This window comes from Cynocephalus volans, chromosome 14 (assembly GCF_027409185.1).
Source record: "Cynocephalus volans isolate mCynVol1 chromosome 14, mCynVol1.pri, whole genome shotgun sequence".
Taxonomy (NCBI): domain Eukaryota; kingdom Metazoa; phylum Chordata; class Mammalia; order Dermoptera; family Cynocephalidae; genus Cynocephalus; species Cynocephalus volans.
In genome coordinates, this window is record NC_084473.1 from 63,899,075 (window position 1) to 63,916,529 (window position 17,455).

Below are 17,455 nucleotides of genomic sequence, written 5' to 3' on the forward strand. Positions count from 1 at the left end.
TAATGTAAGTCTCTAGACTTACAAGTCTCTAATCTCTACTAAGAGTCTCTAGAGCAGAGTTGTCTTATGGAAATGTCTTTGGTGATGAACATGTTCTATATCTGTGCTGTCCAATATGGTAGCCACTTGCTACATGTGGCCATTGGGCACTTGAAAAGTGGCTAATGAGACTGAGAAACTGAAGTTTTAATTTTAACTAATTTAAATTTAAATGGCCACGTGTGACTAATGACTGCCATATTGGGTAGTGCAACTCTGGACCCTGTTCCAAGGATGTGGCCTTGGGCAAGTCATTGAACATTTCTGAATTTTCATTTCCACTTTGGAGAACTTGAGAACAAGAACAAGAAATGTCTAAGGTTTCTTGGAGTTGTTTTACTCTATACACATGAATAAATATGACAGGTGCCCTTCTAGTCAGGGATGTACAAAGGTACTTCAAAATGCTCATGGAAAAAGGGAATTAAAAAATAATACAAATCTTTCTATGAACTTTTTTTTTTTTTTTTTTTTTTTTTGGCGACTGGCCAGTGTGGGTATCTGAACTTGTGATCTGGGGGTTTTAAGGCTATGCTCTAACCAACTGAGTTAACCAGCCAGCCCACATTTTCCATGAACTTTTTGAAGACCCCTCACATTAAGGTCTTTGGCCACACTTAGAAACCTCTTTCAATTTCTCTCTCTCTTGCTTTCTCACATCCCATAGTAGCAACTCAGCGTGATCAAAAGCCTCTTCTGGCATATAATCTTAGTACATAACCCAGACCTGACTACTGGTACCATGCCTGCTTTTCTACTAATACAAGAAAAATTTAAACATTTCTTATTCCATTTCAGTGACAATAAACTCTGGCTGACCTGAACTATGAGCCCCACATTACAATAAAGGCCAATTTACCTGCACACTGCCCAGAATCTTCCAGTGTGTGGTCACAGGGCAGAGTGGGGTAGAGGGACTGACAGTGCCACAATGCCCATGTGAACCCACCCCCCACCAGTGAGGCCCCACTCTTCAATCCTTAACTAATTTTAGAGCAGCAGTCAGCTGCCTCCAACAAGGTTTGAAGGGACCTGGGAAGATCAATTACAGGAACGATTAGCACATAAATGGGCATCCGAAGGCTATGGACATAGAACTATCTTAGTAGGAACTGCAGAGGCCAACCCTGTTAGGTGAAAATCATTCCACTATAAACAGAAAAAGAACCGTTAGCCTACTTATCAATGGAAAACACATTTCTCCCACTATTTCAAGTGTGTTATTCTGAAATACTTTAGTCAAGTGGTAAGGAATGGATACTCAAAATATAAAAATCAAGATGGACAGAATATCATTTTGTCCCAAAGACAGTGGATCCCCTACCTTTAATTTATTCACCTCATCTCACTCATGTCATTTTCTATATATATATTTTTGTGTCCTCACATTTTGGTTCTAAAACATCAGGCTATGGACAGGTGCCATCTTAAAGTAATAGTTTTACCAGTCCTGGGCACAGTCTTAAAAATAAGAACACTATAATCAATTCTTCATAGAGGTATGTCTATTCAAACTAAAGAATATTACTACTATGTTTGTCCTATTTTTTGGTGTTAAAAAGTCCTTCCTTTTATGAAATAATTGCAATCCTAAATGGGAGATTTTTTTTTTTTTCAGTTTGTTTTGCTTTGTGTAAATGTCCTTACTGGCAAAATTAAAAGTTAACAACTGCCAGCTTTGTGTTCCAGGAGACCAGAATATAGTTCCCCAAAATATGAAGGGTTGTCAAGCTGAAGACAGTTAAGAAGAAGTAGTTGCAAGAAAGCTCTCTGTCCTCCCTCTCTTTGCCTAAAAGCAGGACATAGATTAACCAAAACAAAAGGTTAAGTTATGCTCACCTCTCCATCAGGGAGAATAAAGGTCAACTACTGAAGGCAGCTTTAGAACCTCACTGGCCTGGAGATGGTACCAGAGGAATCTACATTAATAAGCTTTACTAACTAACCTTCATCAGCTATTTATTTGCCTTGTTCCAAGTTGCTGCCTGTAGAGATTCAAAGTCCGTTTCCATTGTCCTGTCACTTCTCTAAAAATTTACTATTGTTTGTTGAAGATTCTGTATAAGCTGGAATTCAAAGCCATCTCTTTCTAAATGACCTTTCTCTAGGGGTTTCCCGTGTACATATGACATAACCACATTAATAAACTTCTGTTGCTTTTCTCTTGTTAATCTGTCTTTTGAAACAGGGGTCTGTTCCATCTAAGAATCTACGGGGGTCATAATCTCTCCCCTACAGTGTCACATCTGTTTAGCTGGTTGGTAAAATCCCAATGTCTGGGATTCCCCAGCTTAGATTTTAGGAGAGATGCTCCAGCTCCAGTTGTGGCTGGGGAGGCCGTGATTAGCACAACAGGACTCAGCATGGAGCTCCTTAGAAACTCCATTTCCCTACTGTTCCCTTGACAGAACAAAGGCTCACCTAACCCCAGGCATGGAAGAAAGAAACTTTCTGATTTCCAGCCCTGATAGCATCACCACCCCAGTGATCTCTGCATGGCGTTGACCAGCTTTGCACTGGAAAAAAAAAGTCTCTTGATGAAACACTGAGTTGAAAAACAAATGATATAACTTATGGTGACTGTAATGAACTTTCTATCCATCTATCCATACGTGACCTAAAGCATGCCCCTCTGGATGAGAGTATCCCCAAATGAGAGCGGCCTTCACATCATCTCCACACCTTCTAAAAGGAATAAAGCAAACTCCCATTTTGCAAACTCAAAGTGTTAAGAGGAGAGCACATCACCTGGAAAAGAGACTGGTAACCAGTACTTGTGAGAAAAATGCTGTTGGGATAATGTTTGTACCTTCAAGAAGCAGTAGGAGGGTTTGGGTGTAGCAAGAGGAAGGTATGAGTGTGTCTGATGGAGTCTGGATGTGTTGTCCCCTCCAAAACTCATGTGGAATTTTGATCTCCAATGTGGCAGTGTTGGAAACTGATTGAGTCATGGGGGTGGATCCCTCATGAATGGATTAATGCTCTCCCTGGGGGAGGGGGGAGTAATGAGTGAGCTCTTGCTCTATTAGTTCCCACGAGAGCTCGTTGCTTAAAAAGACCCTGGCACCTTCTCTCTCTCTCTGTTGCTTCCTCTCGCCATGTGATCTGCTCGTACCTGCCAGCTGCCTGCCACTTTCCGCCATGAGTAGAAGCAGCCTGAGGCCCGTGCCAGATGCAGCTGTCCCAGAATCATAAGCCAAATAAACCTCTTTTCCTTATAAATTACCCAGTCTCAGGTATTTCTGTTATAGCAACACAAAATGGACTAAAACAGTGTCCATGTGTGTAGAAGTCGAATGGTGGAAGCTGAGAGAGAGGCTAAGAAAGCTGTAGCAAAGTAGCTAAGCTGAAGTGGACTCTTTGGTTGATCACAAGGATGGAAGCTAAAGGCTCCCAGATAGGAGCAAATCCAGGAGGTGCTCCTAAGCAAGACCCAAACCAAAGAATTATAGCCGAGCTATACTGAGAGCTCACTCTGTGCCAAGCACCCTGCTGAGCTCTTTGCATAAATTAAGTCTTTGAATTCTCACAGCAAACCTGTAAGGCAAATGCTAGTACTGGCCACTTTCTTCAAACGAGGAAACTAGGGCTCAGATAGGTTAAGTAACCTTCTATAAGTCACAAAGCCAGTAAGTTGTAATCTGAACTTAAGTGTGATATGATACCAGGGCCCTAGATAACAAAGACATCTTTGCTACAAGAAATACAAAAGCAAGACCATTTCCAAAGGATGCTTGAGACATATTAGACCACAGGACCTTGAAATAGCTATTTTCCAAGTCAGTTTTAATCTTTTATGTTACCACATTAAGGTCAATTTTCTACTTCCTCTCTGGAGGTGAAATTAAAGTAGGTTTGTATATTTCCTTTCCTCAGAGTGACAGAGTGTTAGAGCTGCAAGAAACCTCAGGGACCATCTGGCCAACTCCTTTATTTGACACTATGATACAGAGTCTTGTGAAGGTGAAATGACCACGGCTAGGATCTGTTACTGACAAGTCAGCAATTTCTATAGATCTCAGGCTGACAGTCTAGATGAAATGAGTGAATGTATTGGTTGGCATACAACAGGGTTCCAACAATGTTAAAAAGTGTTATCACTTTATCATTTCAGTGTCTAGAATAAACTTAGGCTCAGAAGTACAGAGTCAGGCAATGGGCTGAAAGAATTCTGTTGACTAAGGAAAAAAACAAAAGCAAAAACAAAAACATCCCCAAGCAACCTAAGAGATGTAAATATAAAGCTATGGGGCTCTATGTGGTTAATAGATAGTCTCACTACATTACAGTCACTCACTTTATTTCTCAGGACATATAACCAAGCAGACAATAAATCTGGCTTACAAGTTTAAACTTGAGATGGTGCATACTTAGGTAAATTTTATGCCAGTAATCAAACACATTTTTCTTTGTCAAAATGGGATGAGAAGAGACAACCTACAGAATGAGAGAGAGTGTTTGCAAACTACACATCAGGCAAGGGCTAATATCCAGAATATATAAAGAACTCAAACAACTCAACAGCAAAAAAACAAATAACACAATCAAAAAATGGCAAAGAACCTGAACACACATTTCTCAAAAGAAAACATACAAATGCCCAACAAGTATATGAAAAAATGCTCAACATAACTAATCATCAGGGAAATGCAAATTAAAACCACAATGAGATATCATCTTACCCCAGTTAAAAGGGCTATTATCAACAAGATAGAAAATAATAAATGTTGGCAAGGATGTGAAAAAAAGGGAACCCTCCTACATTGTTGGTGGGGATGCAAATTGGTACAGCCATTGTGGAATACAGTATGAAATTTCCTCAGAGAACTAAAAATAGATCTACCTTGTGACCCAGCTATCCCGCTACTGGGTATATACCCAAAGGAAGTGAAATCAATATATCAAAAAGACACCTGCACTCCCATGTTCATTGCAATGCTATTTGCAATAGCCAATAGATGGAATCAACCTAAATGTCCATCAATGGATGAATGGATTAAAAAAACCCACAGTATATATACACAACATAATACTGTCCAGCTATTACAAAATGATATTCTATCATTTGCAGCAACATGGATAGAACTGGAAACCATCATATGAAGTGAAGTAAGTCAAGCACAGACAGACAAATACTTCATGATCTCATTCATATGTGGAATCTAAAAAAAAAAAAATGTGATTCTTACAGAAGTAGAAAATGGAATAGAGGCTCGATAGGGAGAAGAGGGGAGGAGAAGTGGTAGACTAATGGGTACAAAACTATGCTGTCTACCCTAAGTCAATCATTGTGCAGTATATGCATGTATTGAAACAACACACTGTTCCCCACAAATAAGTACAAGTAAATGTTAATTTTTTAAAAAAGGGACAAGACATACAGCTCCACCATATTTTAACAGGAGTTATGTATGACTCAGAATTGTCTTGAATCAAAATTAGTAGCCAGATATTACTACCTACAGCCTGGAAAATTTCTTAATCTTTTTCTCCTCCCTGAGAATTCTGTTCCTAAAATTCATCACGTAAGGTGCAAGAATATGAGCCACTGGATAGTTCTGCAAACCCTTGACTTCACATAGATGTCTACAGCTTTAGCTAATTTCTCACAAGATCAATGGTCTTTAACATGACTAATAGAACTTAAGTTACACAGAGTGCTGCATTATTCTGATAATTTACATTCAGTCTCCAAAAAGGCATATTCTAGCTGCAAAACTTCAGTATTGCTTTGTATTGAAATGATAAATTCTGAGATGACAAGTAGTAGCTAAAAGAGAAGAAAAAGACCCTCTAAAGACTAATATGATTGTGCCAACTTCCCCAAATACATGGGTTCTCTTTGTGGAAATGTGGAATTAGAGTACTAGATGTATCTTGAATTAAACAGTGAATTCACAAGGTTAAAGTAGCCATTTACTATGTATTAGTACATTAATCTAAGTATAAATTTATTAAGAGACCCATGTACACAGGGTTCTAGCATTCTTTGTACTTTAAATATTTGTTGAAATGTATAATAATACAATTCTTTACTTTTTCAGGAAAAAAAACAAAAAAGTAGCCATTTAAAAATGAGGTTTAGATCTTCAAAAATCATGTAACTCACTTTTCAAATGATCTTCATATCCAACTGTCACCAAATTCCAAACACTCATCTTTTACATAGTAAAACATAACACTGGCCGACGTGGTGTTCCACTGCCAGGTGAAGATGTGGATGGCAGGGTGAGAGCTGAACAGACCAAAGGACACAGTCTAGAGCCCTCTGTTACCGTGGGTCAGCAGCAGGCTCAGGGAGAGATTTGCACAAGCAGGCCTGATCCAGGAAACCGTGTGGATGGTGAAAGGCAGGTGGGCTGGTCATGAAGTTTACCAAGAGCCCACAGAATACTTCGAGGAGAAAACCTAAGGCTAGCAATGAAGCTGAATCAGAAACCAGAATTACAGACAGATGTCAGAGTCAGGAGCACATTCTGCTAGTTTCTCTAGATGCTTAATAAACAAAGGGTGTTGTCATCAAAAACGTTTGGGACTTTGTTGGGTTAACAGGTTTTTTGCTTTGTCATTTAAGTGCATTTTCACTCTTTTAATATACTGGTGTCCATCAAGAATCTCTGAAAGGCCTGGGCAACAAACAGTGTTTCCAAATGTATTTGATGGGGGACTCTGTTCACTGAAGTGTCTATCGGAGTCTTGCGGTCTAAGAAAAAGCTTTTGGTAGTCCCAAATCTAGTCAAATTGCGTGATTTTAAAGTTAAAATCACTGAGTCCTGAGAAATTAACAGATTTAGCTGGTGCAGCACAGTCACATAGGCAGAGCTGGAACTAGCACCTAATGCCCTGGCTTGCCCAGCCTGTAGCTCCTCCCAGCACACCATGTGCCCACCTTCTCTCCCTCCTTGCTGAAGCCAGTCTTCTTTAGACACTGAGAAACTTGGGAAAATAACAGCTGCACTTTTTGTACTTCACAGCAGCCAAACAAACCCCAAGGCACCTCTGCCAAACCTTCCCAACAGGAGACTCACCAACTGTCTGCCCCAACCCTTCCCCAACCCGAGTTTGGTAAACAACTATGATTTCAATTATAACAGAGACATTCTTTCTACTCCAGAAAAGCTACCAAGAAGCTCTTTGGTGATTAATAGCTGATTAACTTCTCCTGCCAAACATCTGTGGGCTCCATTAATTAGACAAAATGCCAAGTGGTGCTCAGATGAGACCTAAAAACACCAAGCCTGGAAGGATTTTTCTCTCGGTGGGACTCATTGCCTGCGACACAGGACCCCACACTGTGACTGGGCACAGCATAAGGATTACCACACTCTGAGTCCTAAGCCTGTATTCTAGATCCTTCTCTTTCTGGGCCCCCTAAGGGTTACAAGAAAGAGCAGTTTACCTGTTTCAGCATCTTCCAATGTGGAAAAAAAAAAAGATTGGCCCACTAAAATCTAGATTCAAATACCCCCAGCTCAAATGCCATCAGCGACTCCCTATTGCTCACTGAGCATGGCTCTAACTCCCTGGCCCAGTATTTAGGGTCTTCTACAATCGTCCCTACCTTTCCCTCTACTGTCATTCTCTCACACAGAGCCCTCTTTTTTACCCACACTGGACCACTTACTGTCCTATCACAACTCTTCCTCTCCTGCCTCTACCTAGAATGGCTCTCCTGGCATGAATTTCACCCATTTATCTACCTGGAATGCTGAAGACTTAGCACCCCCCACACAAGGTACTTCATTCCTTGTCTAAGTTAAGTCCCCTGCCTCTGTGCCTACATAGCCCCTGTGCCAAAACTTTGTCCTGGTACTTGTGACACTTTCCAGTGATTTCTCTATACCCCTACAATGTGAACTTCCTTAAGAGTTCTGTGAAGACAGGGATTACACCTCATTCATTGCGGTATCTCCAAGAGAGCACAGTGCCTGTATACAGTAGACATGGCAGTGAGCTTCCAAGATGGTCCCTGATGATTGCAGCCTCCTGGTGTTTGTGCCCTTGTGCAATCTGGTCTTTATAACTCACTTCTAGTGACTAGAACAAGGCAGAAGTGACAGAGTGTGACTCTGAGACTAGGTCAAAAAAGTCAGTGTAGTAGTGCTCTCTTGTGCTCTTGGATCATTTGCTCTGAAAAAAGCCAATGGCCATGTCATGAGCAGCCCTATAGAGAGCAACCAACTAAGGCTTCCAGCCAACAGCCACATATATGAGCTTGGAAGAGGATCCTCCAGCCCTAGCCGAGCCTCAGGTGATTGCAGCTCCACTAGCACTTTGGTTGCAGCCTCCTGAGAGACCATGAAACAAATCACTCAGTTTAGCTGCTCCCAGATTCCTAAACCACAGGAACAATGAGATAACAGATGTTTATTGTTTTAAGCTGCTAATTTTGGGGATTTGTTATGCAGCATTAGATAACTAATACATATTTTTGTATCTGAAAGTGAGGTTCAGATATCAAAACAAAACAAAAACCTAAAATATGCTGGTGATTTTGGAACCAGGTGGTGGGCAGAAGCTGCATAGCTGTAGGACTTGGAGGAGAATGTTAGCAGAAGCTTAAAGTGCCTTGAACACACTGTTTGAAGAATTTTGGACTTTCAGGAGATTACTGTTAAGGAAAGTGAAGAAACTCTTTTTGCAAAGTGGAGGAAAGTAGATCCTTATTATGCAGTGGCAGAAAATTTAGCAACACTGTCACCTGCAGTAATGTCAAAGGTAGAACAGGTAATTAATGAAGTGGGTGATCTAGCTAAGATTTCCAGCCAGAATGTTGAAGGTGCCACATGGTTTCTTTTTATTGCTTATAGCAAAATGTAAGAAGAAAGGATAAGCTAAAAGGAGAGCAATTAGAATAAAGCATACCAAGACTTGCTGTATTTGAATAGTCTCAGCTTCTCCAGATGGTAAACAATGCAAAATTTAAGAAATGACTTCTGAGCAAAAATCAAATCAGGGAACCCAGAAATCATGGTCTAAAGATGGAGCCAAGAATGTAGCTGAAAATTCTTTTGTTATGACCTCAGATCCCCAAAAGTGAATCCTTTGTTGAGACCTAAGAACCGAAAAGATGAAGTCCTTTTGGCCCATAATACAGGTGGAAGAATCTTGCCTGGCTCTTTTGCAACATTAATACTATGGCTCACTTTGGCAAAGCATCATATTCTTAAAATACTTTTACATGCATTTCCCAAATTTGGTTATTACAAACTGGAAATTAGACAGGGCAGATATGAATAAAACAATCAACCAGAGAGATGGGCAAATGCCCAACAGCTCATAACTGAGTAATGAAAGAATCTAACTCCCAGTCAAGTGCTTTTCCCACACCATTTAGGAAATAGACACTTGAAAGTATGTCTAGAATTGTAGATAGCAAAAAAAGTTCCAAAGGCACTTGTTACGTACATATTTTAACATGGTATTTTTAGCCATATTTTTCTTCTTTGCTCAAATCTGTAAAATTTATGTAACTTAGGTCTGTCAGCAGATTCCTCATTGCCCAGGTCCTAGGTCCACATGTGCTATGACTTTCCCCATGTTGCTTAAACACTGACGCAGAACAGCACATTCTTGATTACCTCAAAGACCAATATATTCACCTAAGTATTAGTGACCAATGTACACTCTACAGAAGTCTGTACAAGATGCAGAACAGACCACAGTGAGCAACTTTAAAAGTCATATTAAACATCTCTTTTCCTCCAAGTTTCCCTTGGATTTGCTTCAAAATAAAGGAGGGAGGAAGAAGTACATTGCAGACATCAATATAATAAGAAATTGACCAGGAGCAGTGATGGGTATATGGAGGTTCATTATACTAGTCTATTTTAAAATATTTTTCAAATTTTCATGACAGAAAGTTAAACACAGTCCCCCACACACTGTAGCTATGAAAACTTTGGGGGTTTCTCTTTTGCTTCTCCTCTCCCTTTTTCTCAGATTTTCCCCCTCAGCATCCCCAAAAGAACTTGAACTTCCTCCTCCTTCAGACATTTTGTTCTTCCCTCCTCCTCCTCCAGACCGTCCTACCAAACTCATCACTGAATTCAGCAAAACAAAGGACTCCCCAAGTAACAGGACCCACCCTCCTTCAAGGCAGTTTAGTGACCACCTTTTGTTACTCGAGCATGCTTTGGGGGCTTAATCCGCAGCCAAAGTGGTTTATCAAAGTAATTCTCCCAAGTGCATACAATGCTTTCCTCAAGAAGAATACCGGTGAATAAAATTTTCTCCATCTTGTTACACTTATTATTCTGAATTCCTTTGCACTTTGTTCAAAAGAAACCAGTCATTGAAACTGGATTTTGAGAACCAAAGCTGGTATTCAACAACCTCTGAAAAGAATGGTTAATTCTATTTGAGTTTCTCTCCATAGCCCCATTCAAAACAGGTTGTGTGTATCTAAGAATAAATGGAGTCACCACACAAGAGGTTTATAATCAGAGCTAAGCTTGGGAAGCAACTCCCACTATTTAATGGTGAAAGGAAGGGAGAGAAAGAAGGAGGAATACCGGCTGTGATGAATGCAAGGAGGAGGTTAAAGAGGAAGAAGGGAGTGGATGAAGAAGGAAAAGGGACAGAGAAAACATTTGAAAAGCCACTGTCATAGTTCAATTCGTGCAGCTCTCTGGGCTGCGCCAGTCCAAAAGATGAAAAAACTATCCATACAAATCAGAGAGTCAGCTTTGATTTTTTTTTTTTTTCCTTCCCAAAGCCTTTGCCCTTCTTTTTAGTTACCTTCATTTAGCCTGTGTTTTGATTCTCCGCTAATTTTGTGGGGGCTGTATTATTTTCACTGCTTCTTTTGGTTAAAAAAAAATGAAGTGAGTCCCAAGGACTCTGAAGACCTGCACCGTGACCTACACCTCTTATTTTCCTACACAGGGTGAGCATTGGTGTTTAAATCATCCTGACCCTATTTTGCTCCTGTTGGTCTTGTTGGTTTTTGTGACACTCCCTGGTTTTCTTGCTGCTGCACCTGCTGAGCAAAAAAGCCCAAGAAACAGAGACTGCTCCCTCTGAAGGGGACCAGGAGTCAGATTATGTCAACAATTCCCCTGCCCTGAAAGGAGCTAGCCTGACGGGTCCGTGTTGTCAAATGACAATTGTGACTTCTTGCATTTCAAGAGTCACGCACAAATGGTTCCATCTGAAGCCCTCTGGATAATAGTAGCCTTTTGAGGTTATGATATCTCTGGATAGAATTCAATAAGAGAAATTCACTTTCAATTGAGGTCTTGGAACAGAGCCCGGCAAGCCTAACAATACAATATGCTTCCAACGAAAATTGGACTTATCCTTTTTTTCATTCCTTCCTTTTTTTTTTTTTTTTCTGCTTCTAACCTTGTTCACACGTTACCTCTTCTGACTTCCACTCCCTCCTTCTATTAGGGGACAGCAGAGCTTTTAAAAATAAAACCCAGCACTGAAATACGAGCAGTTTGTGTAGAATGGCACAAGCTCCCATTTGCAATCTGGAGAATTCACCCTCTCCTCAGCTGACCTCTGCTACTTCTACCAGGAAAAGGCACAGAACCACTGCAAAGAGAAGACCAGGGATTATCACAAGCACCAGTTTCCCATTACTTTTTCAAATAAAGACTGACATTTTCTTTCTATTTTTTTCTTTTCAACTGAGAAGAGCCTGCCCAAATACCATGACAGCTTTTTTTCCTTCAATCTCTCTCTCTCTCTCCCTCTCTCTGTCCCCCCTGCCCCCTCTCTCCCCACTTGGTTTATTCTTCATTTTGCCAAGATTTTCCTCTGAATAATTACTTTCTTGGCCTGGAAGAGGTTGTAATTCTCTTTGTCTTTTGCATTTGATCATCCAAGTGGATTAATGTGGGTGTTAAATGGTTGGAAGGAGTCGTTTTCTTTGTCAAATTCTCTTAATCAACCTTTTGATTTCACACTCACATTCTCCCCACCCACACGCATCCCTCCTGCCCTATAGAAATGGGGGGGGGTATGTTTCTTCTCACACATTATTTCCTTCTTGGAGGACATTCCAATTAAGAGCCTGGAATAAGAAGATGCATACAAGAGAAAATCAAGCAAATGTACAGCATCATATGAATCAACTGTGAGTGTGTGTATGGGACAAGGAGGGGTGTCTGTTGGTCTATCTACAACTGCAGCTTAAAATTTGTTTCCCTGAAAAGTTTCTCTGGTTCTAAATGTCACCAGCTCGAGGGTCTGGCTTTAGGTTTTGTGTGTTTTTCTGTCAGATAAAGTGTAAAGGAGGCCGCAATTAAATAATAATATTTAAACCAACACCAGTGAAGGCCAGCCAACCACCCCAAGCTCAAAGCTTGCAGTCTTTCAGGGGAGGACAAAGCAATGTTTTCTTCTAAATGCAGGTGCAGCACCTTTGACTCAGCACTTTTAATGATGTCTCACCAACCCATGATGCATGGACTCTCCCTCCCCCACCCCATCTCCCCTGCATGGATTCTTACGGAACTATACTTTGGTGGAATCAGCATTAAGATTTAGAGATTTTAAAGCTATCATGGGTGGGCAAATGAGAAAGTACGCTACAGACTTAAGGAAAAAACGCTTTGAAGGGCTTGGCCCACTCTTTCAGTAGGAAGTTTCCTGAGAAAAGAGTGCCTGGTAGGAAAGCATCCTAGCAAAGAAATTCAAAGACATTTGGCCAACTAGTATTAAGACAGTTAACAGAAATAAGGATTTTCTTGGTGTCTGGAAGTTGCAGTCCTTGAAATCCAATATACTCGAGGCCCCACCTGCCATATATCCCCTTATAACCCAAACAGTTCCTTGATGTTCTTAAATCATCACGTCCTTATCCTCATCCTGCAAAGGTTCCTAAACTATTAATAATGATAAACTCCTAAGGAGAGAAACTAGGTAGCACAGAGTCAGTAAAAGCCTTCTTACACCAACCCTGTCCATGAAGCTCCAAAAACTATGACATTCCAGGCACCAATGGGGAAGTCACTGTGTATCAGTATGAAAAGTTAATGCATGTTGTATTGTCACCTGGCCATTAGGACAATTGATAATCATGTTGAACCTGTTATCTATCTAGTTAAGATGAAAAACATATTTCACCTTAAGTACTAATTCTGATTAATTGATAACAGCTATCTCAAAAGCTGTACTAAAAGGGATCCTGAAGCCAAATCCAAATCCAGCAGAAAAAAATGCTGAGATCACTTAGTTATGTCTGCCGTGGGTGGGCGTGGTAACATAGACGCTGCCCATTAGTTATTCCTAGCAAGGTGATGGCAAGGGCTAGGACAGAAGTAATGTAATTACTTACATTATTGCATTCAATCTTTATGATAATACTACAAAGTAGGTGTTATCCCCATTTTGCAGCTGACAAAATATAGGTTCAGAAAGGTTAAAAAACTTGCCCAAGGTCTCACAGGCAATAAGTGGTGGCGCCAAGACTTGAATAGATGTCTGTAGTGAAGTCCAAAGCCGTGGCTCCTGCTATAAATCCTGCTGCCTCCTTTGGATTAGAAGACATGAAGGAGGAGTTGGGGAGCGGGAATCTTTACCACTCTGCTGCCAAGCCATATAGCAAAGTCCTCAAGCAGCCCATCATTCTTTTTGGCTCCTGACAGCTCCAGCTAATTGTCTGCCATTAGGCAGTTGAGATTTTTAATTACACTTATATTCAGCTGAGCTGAAATTTCAGCTAATTATAATTGAAATTGAAGGCTAAAATCAAGTTTCAAAGGTCATCCAGCAGTTTTCTTTGGGAATATGGATGTCTTTTTTTTTTTAAGTGTTTTATAAGTAATACATGTACATAGTTGAAAAAGCAAATATTGTAAGAGACTTACGATGAAAATGGACAACTCCCTGCTCCAACCGTCCTGTTTGCTATAGGCAAGCACTTTTAATCATTCCTACTTTAATTTCTCCTGGTGGTTACTTTCAACCTCTTTATAATAGGTGTATAGCTCTATTTCTTGATTTATTATCTTTCAGCATTATCTACTGACATCCACTAGGATGGATGAAAATTTAACTCACCTACACCTCCTCTACTGTCCCTTCCTTTTCCCTCTTCATCCCAATTCAGTTACATCCCCACCTTCAGTTCTCCCACTCAACATCCACATGACATAGTAAAGCTTTAGGTGACATAGTAAAGCTTCATTTCTTGTTCCATCAACTATTTACAACTAGTTCCTTCTTCCCTTTCACTCCCTAACCTCTACCAGCTGAACCTGTAATGCTCACATCAACAAGTGAAGTAACATTTACATTCTGTTTGAAACCATAATTAAGTTCTCCATGACTTATACGAGTGAGTTCTAAAAGAAGAAAACCAGAAAGTTAGATTTCTGGCATCTATAGTAAATGGACTTTACTTCTCCATGTTCCATTAGTTGGTCAAAATTATGGCACAGGTGAGTTTGCTTATATGTGGACCATGACTTTTTTGTACAGTTTTGTTGTTGTGGCTGTTTTCCCAAAGTTTCTCGTCCTTTTTTTTCCTTTTGCTTACAATTTTCAAGGTTCTCAATATACAATTTAATCTGTAAACTTCCCTGTCCTCCACACTGCCAAGGCCTCTTTCACAGCATCCCCGTCTTCCTTCTCCAATATGGACTAATTTCTCCCTATGCCCAAGACTAAGCTGCCGTGTCGAGATTTCTCTTTGCTGCTCTCTCTTTGTCTCCCATGGCTTCCTCTTTCTTAGTTCACTCCCTTGATTTTTTTTTTTTTCCTGAAACATATTCTCTAATTGTTTTCGAAAGAAGAGTGCATGGTCATAATCATTATGAGTCTTTGAAGAAAAAAAAAAAGATCTTTATTCTGACCTCAAACTTGATTGATAGCTTGGCTGGGTATAGAATATTAAGACAAAAATCACATTCAGTCAGAACTTCAAAAGCATTGCTTCATGTCTTCTAACATCTGGTATTGCTGTTAGGAAGTTTAATGCCAGACTGATTCTTGTTCCTTTGTAAGTTGCCTGCTTTTCCTCTCAGAAAACTTTTAAGATCTTCTCTTTATCTCCAATGAAGCAAAATTTTATGATTATTTTCCTTGGTGTGGATTTTTTTTATTATTCTATTCACTATTTACACTATTTAGTAGTCCTTTTTAATCTGAAGATTTGTATCTCCCTGCATTTCTGGGAAATGTTCTTTTATTTATTTAATATTTTTCTCCCCTCTGGTTTTCTCTGCCAATTTAAGAACTCCTATTAAAACCAATCTATTATTTAGAGGATGCAATTCCTGAATCAATCCTATCTTTTCTTTCTTTCCTTCCTTCTTTCTTCCCTTTCTTTTTTAATTCTTTCTCTCTTTCTTTCTTTCTCTCTTTTCTAAATTCTCAGAGATTTCCTTCACTTTGTTTTCTCATCCTTATGTCAACTTGTTTTGTTAGAAATCACCTTTCATATTTCCCAAGATCCTTTATATTTTATCCATTTTTTCCCTTTTTATAACATTCTCTCTTGTTTTATGGATGCAATATTTTCTCAAATCCCTCTTAGGAAAGTCAAATTTTTTTAAGCGTTCTTCTGTCCCTTTAATTATTTCCATTTCCCCAGGCTCATTTTTGTTTATCTTGATCATTCTCTTTTATGTTAAAAGCTTTGCTCAAATGTTCTGACAATCCTCAGAGGTATTCCAATATTTAAGAAGGAAGGAACAGAACAGATGACCAGGAGCTCTGTGACTAAGGGTTTGGCATATCAACTGGCAGATTTTGCTTCAAGTGAACAGGTGGGAAATTAGCCATTCCATTTGGACTCTTCAATTCCAGAATGAGGACAGCTTTACTCGAGGGCAGTAACCTTCACATTAGTTCTTTCACAAAGAGTATTTTCAATTTCTTTAGAGAGGATTCATTTTAAGGACAAGGGCTGGTCTGTGTTGCACAAGAAAGATGGAGAAAGTGGAGTCAACAGTCCCAGGGATCTTCAGTTAGTCTTCTGTTTTTAGTCCCACTTCCTGCTCTGACATGCCTCTGCCTCTGGGGGCAGAGCCTCCCTATCATTCTGGTGGGCAGTGGGTGTTATTTTGCTGAAGCTCAAGTGCACGTTCCTACCCTGAAGCTTTCTTCACTCCACTCTATTAGCTGATTATTTCCCCATGTGTTTTCTGCCTTCCACAGACTTTTTGAAAGATATCAACCACTGGAGCATTGCTAATTCTATAACACTTATTTCTTTTGTGTAAAATTATTTACTATAATTTTAATGCAGAGAAAGAAAGTGAAATTATTTACTATAATTTTAATGCAGAGAAAGAAAGTGAGAAAGAACTTCTGCCATCCTGACACTGAAATCCATACAATGGCTTTTAAACAGTGCTCCACAAAGCCTCCAGGTTGCTGAGCTTATGGGGAGAATAGTAGTGGAAAAGGCAAAGTGGGGACACTAAAATAGAAGAGGTGAGCAGGTGAAACATTCCTACATCAACTAGAGTTCTCTGCTTTATTTATTGTGCCTCTACAGATTTCACTGGATTAGACCTTCCTTCAAGAATCACTCAAATAATAATTTTTGAGACAAAATATGATCAAGTGCTAAACTAAGTGGTCCAGAAAATGAGCTTTCAAGTGTGGGCTAGAAGAGTTAGCAGAGTACCTAGGAGAGATAGGACTTGTAATGAGCTCTGGGGCCAGATCCTACAAGCCTTTCAAGCTGTGTGAACAAGTCTGGGCTTTATGCTATACGTAAAGGAGCAATCAGATGTTTTAAAACAAGGAAGTGAAAAGATTAGATGAGTATTTTTGGAAGTTCACCCTGACTTTAGATGTGCAGAGGTGACCATCAACAAGTGGGCAGGGCTTTTCCTCTTTCCTCCTCCTTGCTCCTCACCACCACCCTGTGGAGGTAGCACAGGCAGGCATTATTGCTAGTCCTAACACACAAGTGAGGAAACTGAAGCTCAGAGAGATGAAGGAATTTGTTTGAAGTCACATTAGGAGTAAATGTCAGAGCCAGGTCAGGAATCCACCATTTTTTAACTTTTTTTGGATAGGTGCAAAGGAACCATAGTGAACCAGGGATGTTTGGTCAAGACTCACCAGTCAGTGTCACAGTCTAACACAAAAGCCTATGCTGTCCCCTCCTGGCCCCATTCCACACACTCTCAGGAGTTTCTACCACCAACTGCCCAACTTTTTAGAGTCTTGCATCCCAGTTACCCGAGGTAATCTAGAGTTCTGAGAAATACAGCATAGAAGGAAGACAATAAAGTTTATTTGTCATCTGCTATGCACCCTTCCTTTTCTTCCAAAGTCCCTATATTAGTCCATTTCTCTTGCTTATAACAAAATACCTGGAACTGGGTAATTTAGAAAGAAAACAAAATTTATTGCTTACAGTTTCTGAGGCTAGGAAATCCAAAGTCCATCTGATGGTGGTGACAGTGACCCAAAGGTCTCACGTTGCAAGATGGTGTAAGGAGAG